Genomic DNA, 16,246 nt, shown 5'->3' with positions numbered 1-16,246 from the left:
AAAATGGTACTTCTCTTTATGGATTTATGGGAGAGACTTTAATGTTGGGCATCTTGGATTCATCGGAATTTTTTTTGCCTTTTTCGTTTATTATGAACTGTGTGTCCTTCAGTTTTTATTTTACTTTTGTTTTTAAATTCCCGGTGGGGTCCATCTTTATTTCCTTTATGTTGTTTGTTTCTAACTGATGGTGATCACGACCATCATCAGTGCCTTACTCACTGTTATTTTCACTCCTTCGAAATTGACCGCACATAGTAACTTAAGATGATATGCATTTTTCAGTGATTTCTATTTTATTTATTTGTTAATCAATCCGGCCGCCATTTTCTCTTTATCTCTGTTGTCGCAGCCATGTGTTAAAACATTCCTTTGAAATACCGTTCTCATCTCAGCTACCGGTCCTAACTCTACTTATTAACATAGCACAGAACATGGTCTTCGCGGTCGAACTATATATAAACATGGCCCGCTCTCTAGCGCCGTACACTAACAAAAATAAACGACAAAAATCTCGAAGAATTGAAAGTAGCTAAATATGTACATACACGAAAAGGAAACCCTATCTACTAGGAATACCCACTCACAATGGCCGTCAAAAATTCTGAAAATAAGTGACAAAAAGTACGCATTTGTAGTGACCATCCGTGGTGAATTCCACGTCTCCCATCAATGAATCACTGGGTTTTAATTTACTAACATTACTCGTGAAAAATACGCCTGGTTACCAAAGAATGACGTACTTTTACCAGGAGAGGAACTTCTTGAACCAAGGCATAATGTTTTAATCTTGGTTCAAAGAAAATGAAATTTTAATATTTCATGGTTGACTAATGATCCTTAACACACAATCATTATTCTACTGGTGAACTTTACATTCCCATATTCGCCTAAAATTCCGTAATTGAACATTTATCACAATGAATAATAACCATGCTCTTACAAAAAATCATTTCAATACTTTACCACACTTTTAATATTTATTGTCTCATAGAACCATCTCGTTTTAAATTAAACACCTCAGATATTCGTACCGTAGGCTCATCTAAAAAATACGTTAACTTCTGCCTCTGGAAATTATTGTCTCAAAAACAGATCTAACTCTCTGTAAATACAGTATGAATTATAATTACTGACTTCACTATTTGAACGTTGGAAAGTGCATTCCTTCTTATTAAGCACCATAATAACTTGCAACATTGTTGTTTACATTAGGTTTTCCTTGATAAAAATGTTCCTTGATTCATTCGTCCCTTTATCACTGTACGGGAGATTTTTCTCAAATAACTTCCTCTCCATGACATGGAGGTACTTATTATTCTTCACAGGAGATATCCATTCTCCCAAATTCATACTCATGTCCCTGCAGGAGGCATTAATTAATCATCGCATTCATCGCACTCATGGCCGAAAATATGTATACTCGCATCTGGGTTCAAAGTTGATAATCACTAATCTCTGTTTCATTTATGACGTAGGACACATACACAGTTCATTTATCACAACCCATATTTCCACTAAAGTACTTCACTTTTCGCAAAAATCACTGTTGAATTCACACTGCCCTTCGTCCACACGGTTAAGTAAATCCGTACCTTGCATTTAAAAATTCAAATTACGTATGTATCATTTGCAAATCATCCGATAATTACTATTATTCTTTCTATCTTATCCCACTGAAACACTTCAAATTCACAGAGCACTACTAATGAATTTATACTTGCTATCATTAATACTATATTTATTATTACTGCGTTCACTAGTATTACTAATTAAATCATTAATTAATTATTCAATCTGCATAATTATAATTATTTTATCAATATTATACCGAAATCACTCATTAGCAGCCGTCTATCACCAACACATTAACATTTGATCAATTTAGCAACACGACAATTTCTCTAATAAACGAATATCTCCACTCAAATTTTTCGTTTCGGATCTATCGTTAATTTACTATTGTAAATACTGAAGACAATCTGCCACTGATTCCGAAATTAAATTACGACGCGAATTCTACTCGCACACATAACATTTCGAGTTATATACGTTCCGTCAGCTGAGATTCTAAACCCTAACTAAACTAACAATTTACACATTTAAGACATGTTTGACATACCACTCACCTAGAGATGACCGACATATCCCGTATTCGCCATGTCGACCCCACCATGGTTGGGTCTTTACTCCATACCCGAAATTAATCCATCGGATCTTGTCTTTCATATTTCACGCTTTAATTAAATGTGTACACACAACACTCATAAAGAAACACTTATTTTTATACTGACACACATCTATTTTAAATACATATATGTTTGCACAACTCAACGTTTGCTGGACAATGAAATTTCTAGCTATTGTTTACTACAACTTCGACACGGCAGTGAAATTAAGAGCAGCTACGCCCTACTCCATGCTGACATAATTCTATCACATTCACTGGATTAGTAGGCTGGCTTCCTGAGATAATGGCAGTCTCGGTATTCACTTTAAACTTGTCGTTTAGAATGTTGTCGTTCTCCGCAACACCTGGGCTGATATCTGTCTTATCACTCAACAGATGCCTTCATGACAACAATTTTAAGAAGCACTCCTCAACTTAGCATCAATAATGTGTATCATACTGCGGCGTACTTTTCTCCACACGACCTCTTATTATCACACTTCCTGGGATATATTGGTTCAAAAATCTAGCTGCACCAACTCCAAATAATGTACACTTGCCACTGAAAAATTCATAATTTAAACTCAGAAGTTTATGTTGATAAATTGCGCAAAATTTCATCATCCCTTGACTATCTGAATTAGCTCTATTACGCTAGTTTACACTCCTAAATATTTTCAGATAATTTACACGATTATATTCGCTTTTCCACTTTGATGCAAAGCAACCGACCGACCGGGCATCACACGAAAAACACACTATGAAGCACGTATACTGGTCACAGATCAACCAATGAATACGACGTGTACTGGTTACTGACCATCCGGAGAATAAAACGCTGTTCGTTGGTGGAACTGTCCTTTATCACTTCTCCCCCAGTGCTGCTACCCTCTGGTCTTGCTGTTTGAAGCTTGGGGATTCCCCGGTGACAAACTATATCCTTGGGCGGCTACTTGAATGATAATTTGCCTGGATCACGAATATGCACACGCTAAATATTTCCTACAAGTCTTGCAGTAACGGCGAAGAAAATTGATTCATAACCGAACTTTCCTTTTCTCAATTTTGGAGCTTAACATCGGTAGGCTTTGGTCCTTGGTTGATGCATTTCCTGTCAGCCGTATTAATACTCTGCTAGAAGACCCTGGACCACTGCGTAATAGTGATTCAACATTATGCTTACTTATTTATTGTATCTACATATAACGCAGCGCTGTAATCGAGAAATTCAGCCTATTTAGAATATTTAACATGGACTACTAATATTCACTAACTAGTGGCGATTATGTAGAATAATTTTAAATTTTCCAGGTTAGCGACGATAAAAGTGAAAAGCGCTAAATCCTCATTGGTCGCCCTTTAACGATACCACTATTTGAAGGGAGGTCCGGTTATCTCTGTCCTTCTCTTCCTGAATCGTCTCTCTGTCCAACTTTCTCCGTATTAAGAATTGACTCGTGAACATCTGATTACAGCTGGCTGACGACGGAGCAATCGGGGGAACTTATCCACTCTGCTTGTCTCTTTAAAGCAACAAACAATCCAAGCTGCTCCCTGCGAATATTGAAATTGCTGTTTTTTGACGACAAGGACCAAGTCTCTTCTATATACTGTTCAGGTCTTATTCCCTCATGAAATATGAAAATTTATGAACTATGACATCAGGCTTAGGCAGACGGGTGCACTACATCGAAGAAAACTTCTCATCCATCACAACAGCATTAAATCATCCCCAAAAGCCTTGCATTCATAAGGGAAGTGATTGAACGCTGCTGCAGTGAAACGTTGGATAAGTTGCAAAAGTGCTAGCCGGGAATCCAGGATATAGTGTAAAGTCAGTGCAACTTTTAGTGGTGAATCATGTGTGGAACTAGATCTGGACTTACCTTCTGAAAATGCTGCAAGGTTTCAAGGGTCCCTATAACTTCTTGTGATGTTTCAGTGAGTACGAAACACTTTTAAGGGAAGATATACGCAGTTTCACTGTTGAAAGTTTTGAAATATTCTTTTGTAACCCACTGCTTTGCAAATAGACAAGTAATATTATAATATTAAGATGTGCCCCCACCCCAAAACAAGTAGCAACAGCTTAAAATAAAATCCCAATTATATACATAGGAAGCTTAAACTTTTGTTTTCTGACTTCCCTGCTCTCCTTTAAATTGTTGTGTGGCATATATGTATTCCATATTTTACTCCATATTTTGCGAATCTTTCGTCCATATGCTAGCACATCTCTCAGTCCCTAAATTTCATAAACTACTCTTAGTTGATGTGATCTTTCTCCATGTGAGAAAGTAAACAGATGGTTGCAAGGACACCTCATTTTACTGATGCTATAGTGTCAGTGTTGTACTGCCAAACTAAAAACATTACCCACGGTGACACACCGTATGCCCGACCACACTCCAACTTCCGAACTGACCGTAGTCACGTTAAGTCAAGCATGTACAAGCAGATTGCCCCCCTCTCCCCGCAGGATATATTTAGCCCCCTTGAAAGGCTACACAATGCAGCAACTGACAGTAGGAATTATGAATAGTTTTCACAGTGCTTAAAATACACTCATGCTCATAAATTAAGGGTAATTGCATATTGTGGTGCCACACAACGTGGCACTACACAAAACTGGCGCTAATAGCATAGGCACATAGTGAACACAAACGAATCTAAGTCCACGGTATTGGTGATAAGTTGAGAAAACAGTCCCAAAACACATGTGCTACAAAACGCCACTATTTCCTGCGCATGTACCCCGACATCAATATGGGATATGATCACCATGCACACGTACACGGGCCGCACAACGGGTTGGCATACTCTGGATCAGGTGGTCGAGCAGATGCTGGGGTAAAGCCTCCCATTCTTGCACCAGTGCTTGTCGGAGCTCCTGAAGTGTCCTAGGGGTTTGAAGACGTGCAGCGATACGTCGACCAAGAGCATCCCAGACGTACTCGATGGGGTTTAGGTCAGGAGAACAGGCAGGCCACTCCATTCGCCGGATATCTTCTCTTTCACGGTACTCCTCCACGATGGCAGCTCAGTGGGGCCGTGCGTTATCATCCATCAGGAGGAAGGTGGGACCCACTGCACCCCTGAAAAGGCTGACATACTGGTGCAAAATGATGTCCCGATACACCTGACCTGTTACAGTTCCTCTGTCAAAGACATGCAGGGGTGTACGTGCACCAATCATAATCCCACCCCACCCCACGCCATCAAACCACTACCTCCATAAAGGTCCCTTTCAAGGACATTACAGGGTTGGTATCTGGTTCCTGGTTAACGCCAGATGAGAACCCAGCGAGAATCACTGTTCACATCATACCTGGACTCGTCCGTGAACATAACCTGGGACCACTGTTCCAATGACCATGTACTGCGTTCTTCACACCAGGCATTGCGGGCTCTCCTGTGAACAGGGGTCAGTGGAATGCACCTTGCAGGTCTCCGGGCGAATAAACCATGTCTGTTCAGTCGTCTGTAGACTGTGTGTCTGGAGACAAGTGTTCCGGTGGCTGTGGCAAGGTCCCGACAAGCCTACCTGCAGTACTCCGTGGCCGTCTGCGGGCACTGATGGTCAGATATCGGTCTTCTTGTGGTGTTGTACACTGCGGACGTCCCGTAGTGTAGCGCCTGGAAACGTTTCCTGTCTGCTGGAATCGTTGCCATAATCTTGAGATCACACTTTGTGGAACACGGAGGGCCCGTGCTACGACCTGCTGCGTTTGACCAGCCTCCAGTCGCCCTATTATTCTACTCCTCATAACGTCATCAATATGTGTTCGTTGAGCCATTTTCACCACACAGTCACCATTAGCACGTCTGAAAACATCTGCACACTTACTCGCTGCACCGTACTCTGACATGCATCAACACACCTCTGCGTATTTGGACTGCTGCCAGCGCCACCGTGCGACGACCGCAGGTCAAATGCACCACATGGTCGTACCCCGAGGTGATTTAAAACCGAAAACCGCCCATCATACCGTTGCTTCACCATGTATCACCATTATCCTTAATTTCTGAGCATGAGTGTATATTCTTGTCCTAGGCAGGTATAATAGGTATACTTTATATATTATAGAATTTGTGCTCAGCAATCAGAAGCATGAATTACCAGACTGTCAATGAGATACACCGCCAATTCAACTTATTGTATTGTACACATATATACCATTTCAAGACAGATTCTATTTGAAATTGACCTAGGGTTATCAGAGGCAATAGGAATGATAATATGACTGTCCTTGAGGCTCAAACCGGTATTTGCTACCTTCCTTTTTGTACAAATCCATTAATTTAATTCTGCTAGTATTGTCCAAACCTGAGTGTATCCGAGTTCGGTTCTGTGATTTTAAACAAGGCCTACTGTGAATTTCCTATGATAGTACACAAATACACTTGTAAAATCCAGATAACCGGGGGAGTTGGCCGTGCGGTTGGGAGCGCGCAGCTGTGAGCTTGCATCCGAGAGATAGTAGTTTCGAATCCCACTGTCGGCAGCCCTGAAGAGGGTTTTCCGTGGTTTCCCATTTTCACACCACGCAAATGCTGGGGCTGTACCTTAATTAAGGATACGGCCGTTTCCTTCCAATTCCTAGGCCTTTCCTATCCCATCCTCGCCATAAAACCTATCTGTGTCGGTGCGACGTAAAGCAAAATAGCAAAAAGAAGCAAAAAAAACAGATACAAAAATGAAAGAGTGTCCTTTCAGAACCGATGAAACTTGAAAAATACCACAATGTGGAAGAAGTTGTTATCTTGATTGGCTTGAACTTCTTTCTCTTCTATTTCTTTGTGTCCCATCAATCAGTTCTTGGATTGTTCTTCATTCAAACCCTAGCTGGAGGTTTTGTTCCGTTTTAGTTCTGGTGATATTTTGTGATGTTCGCATCTGCCAGCCTTGTGTTTGTCAGTTTACCTGCACGTAAAGGAACTACTATGCAACAAAGTTCTAGCACCTCTGAATATGTGTTAACCATAATTGTAGTTCTTTAATTTTTTCTGATATACAGTATATTTTCTTATTTTTCTAATTCTCTCTTTGTTTTTGTTGTATTTTCTGTTTATGGACGACACACGCACCCAGTCCCCAGGCCAGTGGAAATAAATAATTAAGGTTAAAGTCCCCGACTCGGCTGGGAATCGAACCCAAGTTAATGGGACATAAAACCACTAATATACTTAATATTGTTCTCTCTTGCGTGTTCAACTTGTGTATGTATGTGTATGTTTAGTACTCAGCTGGATAGCTGGTTGATCCTCAATAGCTTCGCCATCAGCTGCCATAGTTAGTCAAGGCATCATTATAGGGTCATACAAGAGAAATAAAGTGTGGGATATTTTCCTGTTGCTTTCCTTACTGATGCAGACGGTGCTAATACACATCAGTCTGCCGAGCCAAATAACATACGCACCCTAACTGATCCTGTGAGCTACACATTAATACCATTCACTACAGGAACAGCCTGCATGAAAAGATATTGTTAGCACTGTTCATACCTCAATCCCGTTCATGTTTTCAAAGCAAAGATGTGACAGAAAGGTGAGGGTGGTGGTGGTGGTGGTCGTTATTGTTTTAAGAGAAAGTTCAACTAGGAACTAGGCAAAAATCCATTAGTAACACCAGTCAGAGGGAAAAAATGGAAGGGGTTCTACACTTCGAAAAATGAGCGACTCGACCAAAGAAACACGAGGGCCACGAGGGGCGTTGAAATGAAAGGGCCCTTAGGATTCGCAAACGTAATAGTGTCAGGGTCGGAAAAGAACAAGAGTTGACCAAGAGAGATCGGATAAGATAGATGATAGTGAGGAGCTTGGCACAAGTACGGGGAAGCAATGGCAGGACTCAGCTAAGGGTCCCGTGGACGTCAACCCACTCTCCCAAGTTATGAGCAACGGGTGCCCCTTTCAGTCGCTTCTTACGATAGGCAGGGGATATTGTGCGTGTTATACTACCACCCACACCCACAGGGGGCTACCGGAGGCAGAGAGATTGGTTAGACAGTAAGAGAAACGAAATTTAAGAAGGTTAAGGTAGTAGGTAGAAACAGAAATGAGGAGCACACACACCTCTCATGCGACTCCGGGGACACCTTACTAGTCTTGCTCTACACAGAGGACAATCCAGCATGGGTAACCCTGAGCTGGCACAGCCCTCGGGATCAACATGCAAACAAGCCCCCAGGCCGACGTCAAGGTCATGGTGTCCCAAGAGGGGGTCAGGCAGAGACAGGTAATTAAAAGTAACGCACTTGTTCTATCTAGGCCATGAAAGAAGACATAGCGTTTGAAACATAGTGTAGAGTATTGTAAACACTATGCCTAAAGGGAATTGTATACGTCTCTCTGCTGACCATGAACTTTTTGGTGCCAAGTCTCTATGGTCCGACACCGTGGTTAGTCGGTTCGAGTCCCGTTGGCGGAAATAAACACCTATCAGAATGCTGGCTAGCGGGGTAATAGATGTGGCAGTATATAATCGCTAGATTACGTGCCAAAAGCCTAGATTCAATTCCAAACGTCTCTGAAGAGTTCATATGGAGTGAGGGCATATGACGGCCTTGGTGGTGATTCATACATTGACTGGGAACGTATAAACTTCAGCAGACTCATTGATGTTATTGAACAAGAGTAGGCTATATGCTGACACCAGGGTTCACCCACTTCCTATCACATTATCATCATCTTCCTCTTACACCCGATATTCATGTCGCCCATGTGCGTCAACAAGAAAGACTTGCACCAGGTCCCTCTGTAGGCCACATGACAACAAAGAACCGGATTTGGATATGTGCTTGTGATCCACTTAATATAGGCTATAGGATATTGAACGCTGACGCATTAAGCAAAACAGTTGCAATGCCCATAGATTCGTGGCCCATGCTTTTTAAATTGGTGAGCTTTTCACTCATTACAATTATATATTTCTCTTAACAATATTATACTTTCACCAATTTGACATTTGCTTTTCAATACTTACTATGTACTCTTCGGGAAAGTTTCCAAAACTTACAAGTTCGAAGGGCACATTAATTTCCTAAAATCTAACAATTCTATTTGAGATTAAGGCATGTAAACATGTCTCAACCTAAGGAAATGTAATTCCTGAGAAAACACTAAAGGTATGTTTATACTCAAACATATAGTTTTTAAATCTTAACCTCTGGACGTATAAATTTTACAGTTTAAATGTAATTATTGCATAAATATCAGTGTTACATTATTTTAAATTGCACCTCCTATATGTTTCAACCGGATATTTTTTCATTTATTTCTTAAATGTTAAGGCTCACGGTTCTCAGTCCCAAAAATCAGAATTTCACCCCAGTGTGGCCAAGGTTTCGTCCAAATGACTATCTGTCTATGGGTATCTATTGAGAGACCAGACTAAGGAATGGTTCATCGAAAGGGGGGTAGCAGCCTATCGGAAGTTGCAAGGGCGGCAGCCTGGATGATTGACTGATATGGCCTTGTAATAATACCAACATGGCTTAGCTGTGTTGATACTGCTACACGGCTGAAAACAACGGGAAACTACAGCAGTAAATAACTCCCAAGGACATGCAGCTATCTCTGTAAGAATGATGTACTTTTGATAGCTTTCTCCCGGGTAAAATATTCCGGAGGTAAACTCCGGGTGGGGAGTACACGAGAGGGGGCGATCATCAGGAAGATGGATACTGACAGTCTGCGAGTCGGAGCGTGGAATGTTAGAAGTTTGAATCGTTGTGGTAGATTAGAGAATCTGAAAAGGGACATGGATAGACAAAAGCTAGATGTAGTTGGTATAAGTGAAGTACGCTAACAGGAAGAACAGGATTTTTGGTCAGGCGACTGCCGAATTATCAACACAAAATCAAACAGAGGTAATACAGGAGTTGGTTTAATAATGAGTAAGAAAATAGGGCAGAGGGTAAGCTACTACGACTAGCGTAGTGAAGGAATTATTGTCGTCAAGATAGACACCAAACCAATGCCCACCACAATAGTGCAAGTCTATATGCCTACTAGGAAATTAAAAGAACGTATGAAGAGATAGAAGATATATTACAATATGTAAAAGGTGACGAGAATCCAATTGTGATGGGGGACTGGAATGCAGTGGTAGGCCAAGGAAGAGAAGGTAATACTGTAGGAGAATTAGGATTGGCACATGGGAACGAAAGTGGAAGTCGGCTGGTAGAATTCTGCACTGATCATAATTTAGTCCTTGCCAGTACTTGGTTCAAACACCACAAACGACGGCTTTATACGTGGACGAGACCTGGAGACACTGGAAGGTATCAAATGGACTTCATTATGATTAGGCAGAGATTCAGAAACCAGGCGTTGGATTGAAAAACTTTCCCAGGAGCAGTCGTGGACTCTGACCACAACATGTTGGTCATGAAATGCCATCTGGAGCTAAAGAAATTGAAGAAAGGAAAGAATGGAAAAAGATGGGATCTAAACAAGTTGTAAGAAAAGAGTGTGAGGGAATGTTTCAAGGAACACGTTGCAAAAGGACTAAACGAAAAGGCTGAAGGAAACACAATAGAGGAATAGTGGATAGTCATGAAAAGGGCTGATGAAGAAATGTTAGGAAGGAAGAAAAGATCAACTAAGAATCAGTGGATAACTCAGGTGATACTAGTCCGGATTGATGAATGACGAAAATACAAGAATGCTAGAAATGAAGAGGGTAGAAATGAACACAGGCGATTAAAAGGTAAAGTGGATAGAAAGTGCAAGGTAGCTAAGGAAGACTGGCTGAAGGAGAACTGCAGGGATGTCGAAGGTTGTATGGTCCTAGGAAAGGTAGATGCTGCATACAGGGAAATCAAGGAAAACTTTGGAGAAAGGAAATCTAGGTGTATGAATATTAAGAGCTCAGATAGAAAGCCACTTCTAGGGAAATGAGGCAAAGCAGAAAGGTTGCAGGAACATAACCAACAGTTGTATCAAAATGAAGATGTAGATAATTTGGATCTGGAACAAGAAGAGGCTGTTGATGCTGGTGAAATGGGAGACCCAATTTTGAGGTCAGAGTTTAACAGAGCTGTGAGCGACCTAAATAGGAACAAGGCACCTGGAATTGATGATGTTCCCTCTGAATTTCTGACTGCCTTAGGAGAAACCAGCATGGCAAGGTTAATCCATTTCATGTGTAAGATGTATGAGACAGGAGAAGTTCCATCCGATTTTCGGCAGAATGTTGTTATACCTATTCCCAAAAAAGCCGGTACTGACAGGTGTGAAAACTATCGCACCATTAGTTTAGTATCTCATGCCTGCAAAATATTGTTTACAGAAGAGTGGAAAAACAAGTTGAAGCTGAGTTGGGAGAAGATCGATTTGGCTTCAGAAGAAATGTAGGAACACGTGAAGAAATCCTGACTTTACTTTTGATCTTAGAGGATCGAATCAAGAAGGACAAGCCCACGTGCATGGCATTCGTAGATCTAGAAAAGGCATTCGATAATGTTGATTGGACCAAGATATTTAATATTCTGAAGGTGATTGGGATCAGATAACGAGAACGAATAATTATCTACAATCTGTATAAAAACCAGTCTGCAGTGATAAGAATCGAGGACTTTGAAAAAGAAGCAGCAATCCAGAAAGGAGTGAGGTAAGGATGAAATTTGCCCCCCCCCTCCTTTTCAATGTTTACGTAGAACAGGCAGTAAAGGAATTCAAAGTGGAATTTGGAAAAGGAATCAAAATCCAAGGAGAGCAAATCAAAACCTTGAGATTTGCGATGATATTGTTATTTTATCTGAGACTGCAGAAGATTTCGAGAAGCTGCAGAATGGTATGGACGAAGTCTTGGGTAAGGAGTACAAGATAAAAATAAATAAGTCCAAAACAAAAGTAAAGGAGTGCAGTCGAACGAAGGCAGGTGATGCAGGAAATATTAGATTAGGAAATGAAGTCTTAAAGGAAGTAGATGAATATTCTTACTTGGGTAGTAAAATAACTAACGATGGCAGAAGTAAGGAGGACATAAAATTCAGATTAGCACAAGCAAGGAAGAACTTTCTTAAGAAAAGGAATTTGCTCACTTCAAACATTGATGTAGGAATTAGAAAGATGTTTTTGAAGACTTTCGTGTGGAGCGTGGCATTGTATGGAAGTGAAAGATGAACGATAACTAGCTCAGAAAGAAAGAGAATAGAATCTTTTGAAATGTGGTGTTACACAGAATGCTGAAGGTGAGATGGATAGATCGAATCACAAATGAAGAGATACTGATTCGAATTTGCGAGAGGAGATCGATTTGGCTAAATTTGACGAGAAGAAGGGATAGAATGATAGGAAACATCTTAAGACACCCCGGACTTGTTCGGTTGGTTTTTGAAGGAAGTGCAGGTGGTAAGAGCGGTTGGATTAGACCAAGGTATGAATATGACAAACAGATGAGAGCAAATGTAGGATGCAGTAGTTACGTAGAAAGGAAAAGGTTAGCACAGGAAAGGGTGGAATGGAGAGCTGCATCAAACCAGTCTATGAACTGATGACTCAAACAACAACAACATATCCGATTAGAATTCATTACAAATTCATGCTCATGATACTCAACACATGTCTACTGAACGGAAACTATGCACAAACTAATGGGAGTTTGGAACAATCCGTATTTCTTATTGGCAGGCAGCATTTGCGAAATGCCAGCTTTGTATTTTTGCTTCTAGCAGCATTTCTCGCCCTCATTATAAGTTATGGACAAAGGCAGAACGAATTGTCACACTGTCCATGCAATGCATGTTTCTTGACAAGAAATACTGGCTTATATGTATTCGTTACTGCCACACAAACGGCTTATGGTCACTACACTAATAAGTTGTTCGTCGTGCTCCTGACTATAAGACAATATTGCAAAACACTCCGTGAAACGGAACGAAACGTGTTCACTACTGACAAGAGAAACTCTTAACCTCGAAATCTCTAAACTGTATGAAAACATGCTTACAATATATATTGTTCATCATAAAATCAGTGATCTGTGACTTTTCCAGACAAAACTCAGCAGTTGCTTGCTAGGGCAATTAGACGGTGGCATGTTCTTATCTGCACTGACAAGTATGGCTTCACTAAGTGTGTATCTCTTGGAGTGTTGGCTTGTGGGTTACAGTGTCAGACAGTGTACATTGGCACCGTGATGGAACTGATTCCATCAATGTTGTCGAAATGTCAGAGGGAAAGTTTCAAAATGGTGAACATGGAAATGCAAGTGGAGTCAAGGATACGAAGTTCGGAATTATGTTATAAAGCATTATAATGCAGGAATATAATTGGAATGACACAGAAATACATTAATCGCATTCTAGTGAAAATCAGGATTTTAATAGGAGTCCGACTTGTCAATACTGTAAACTATTTAGGAAAACATGTATCTACTCGTAAATGTTTCGAGAACATAGTCCTTTCTCTTCCTTGGCGAAAATAATTCATTAAAAATTATTAATAACTTGAATAAAATCACACACTACACTATAATTATAAGGGGGGCTCTATTAAACTCCTGATTTTCACTGTAATGAGATTAATGGTAATAGTCAACACGAACCAAAAGTAACCATAAACGTAGGCAAATTATTAAATACAGAAATGAATGGCGATATGCTGTATAGATGTACTATATTTGAAGGATAGGAAGAGTCTGCCCCTGAAGGTGGCCGTTAAAGTATACATCTCCGGAACGACAGGAACCGTCAAGTCAAAGTCAGTACAAATTATTCGCACCAAAAGTATCGATGCCTAGCGAATTGGAACATCCTGATGGAAACCATTTATGAAGACTATTCCAATCATAGCATCAATTCCTTTAGCTAATAGTGCATTAGATTTAAATCAAATTGCAGTTTAATTTGAAATTATGTACACTAGCAAATGACGAAAACAAGCTCACCCCAGAGGAGTGCACGTCATTTTGCAATTTTCTAAATCAAGGGTGTTTGAATACACAGGTCACTCTCGGCATTTGAAATTAGGGACACTAGAAGCGTCGAAATTAGTTGGACTGGATAATTTCAAAGTTCTTATTTTTTATCAATAATCTTAGGGCTAAATATGGCATGTCATCCTCGCATATTACTGCACTGTCCACAAGTATGCACTTGGAAGAAGATAACAGTATACGTCGGAAGGCACAATGGTTTATGGAGGAAATTAACAGATTTAAAAATTGCAAGAGAGTGGACAAAGGAGACGTTTCGAACAGTGACTAAAGCCACCTTTTATGAAATGTTTTAAATGTCAACAATCACTGTGAGGGGAAGGAAAACTATAGTTTGTCGGGTGCAGTGTGTAACGAGTTCCACCCACAGGTATATAATTGGTGTAGCTTTATCGTTGACTGGTAGATTAGCTAACAAGCTCTTTATATGTTTCCAAGAAACACAATACACTTTGGGCACAAATGTTTCGAAGGAACTGGAAGCAACATGTCCACAAAACGATCATGGGGAAGCAGACGAAAGTGGAAAAATGGCGGAAGAGCATATGAAACGTTGTATAACTTCAGCTTTTGATGAACATGTAAGTGGAAAGAGCCTATTGTTGTGTGATTACTGGTCTAGTTATACACTTCATACCCTTGTATATGCAACTTTTCCAATGAACGATATTATACCTAGGATATTTATTGCCACCAAGTAGCAACTAAATATTGCCAACATTTCCAGTGTACTTTTGGCAATATTAGCTTTATATGAGAATAATCGCTGATTTCGTAAGGCTAAAGTGTGGAAAACCACAGGTAAAGTCGCATGATCACTGCTTCATCATTATAATTCACTCTGTGGTATACAATCAATTTTCTTCACCAACGTGAAAGCCTATGATGCAGTATGCAAGGCAAAAGTGAGTTTATCATATTGACATACACTTAACATCATTTGAAAATGTAACATCCGTCGCGTTTTGGTATTGCACTGCTTGAATGCCGAGTAAAGTTGAATGTAAAAGTGTAGTCTTAGTGTGATATACACTACGCTTTCACCCCTTCATTGCAAACCCATGCCTGGACTTTGAAGACTAATAGCAGCACTTACAAGCTCAATAAGAAAAACATGTTCTGCTTTTCGTAATTTCTTTAAGCAGGGGTTTGTGACAATGTTGATGGAAAATGTGACAATATACTCATATTATTGAATTGTGTGTGTTTTTCCTTGCATTAAATTTGATGTTATGTTCCCTTGCGTTAGCCAGGTTCCTCTCCTAGGTTTTGAATAAATGATTATTATAAAAATGTATCTTGTATTGCATGGGAATAAATCAGATCACTGTTAATTTGAGAAAAATCTGTATTCTAAGCAGGTTTACATGCGGTTTGGTGTGTTCCATTTCGAGGGTATCCCTTCTGAGTGGGAAAGTGAAGCACTATCTGCCATCAAGTGGGTCAGAGAGAACAAGATTTCCGTGAGTGATTGTTTCACTACCCCCCAGAAATCATTGTGCTGCTTGTCGCTGAAGACAGACAACTCTGTGACGATCTGATGAAGAACACCTAAAAGGTGAAATATCTGGTCGTACAGATTGACTGTAGTGTAACAACTGACAGAGTCCGATCATGTCAATCGCTGGGATTAAAGAAATTGTTTAGTCAAATTCATAGAAAGAAACGTAGCAATTGTGGCAATGACGTGTTTTACACATGAAGTTTGGTTTTATCTCTCATGGTATGTGAACTCTCAAACTACGAGGTTTTGGTCACCTGAGAAACCACATGGGATTGATGAGCGGCCACTTCTTGCGCAAAAGGTGGGCATGAGGTGTGTAATTCCCAATGAAACAGTCATTAGACCTACTTTCTTTGATGGCACTTTGTAGAAAGCTGCTTATCCAGACATTTTCATGGCCTTCCTGGAGCATTAGTTGAAACGTAACTTTCGTAAGCTTACTACCAGCAGTATGGTACCACGTGACATACCCTGAACGAGTCCACTGTACACATTAGCAGATTTTTCGAAGACTGTTATGTCTAACGTCTTTTTCTTATTGTTATTTTCCCACCACTTTTCCAACACGTGTGGGTTCGCGGGTGCGAACTGCGTCGCACATGTGAATTTCGCCCTGTTTTGTGGCCGG

This window comes from Anabrus simplex, chromosome 2, assembly GCF_040414725.1.
Source record: "Anabrus simplex isolate iqAnaSimp1 chromosome 2, ASM4041472v1, whole genome shotgun sequence".
NCBI lineage: Eukaryota > Metazoa > Arthropoda > Insecta > Orthoptera > Tettigoniidae > Anabrus > Anabrus simplex.
This window is presented reverse-complemented; position numbering follows the sequence as displayed.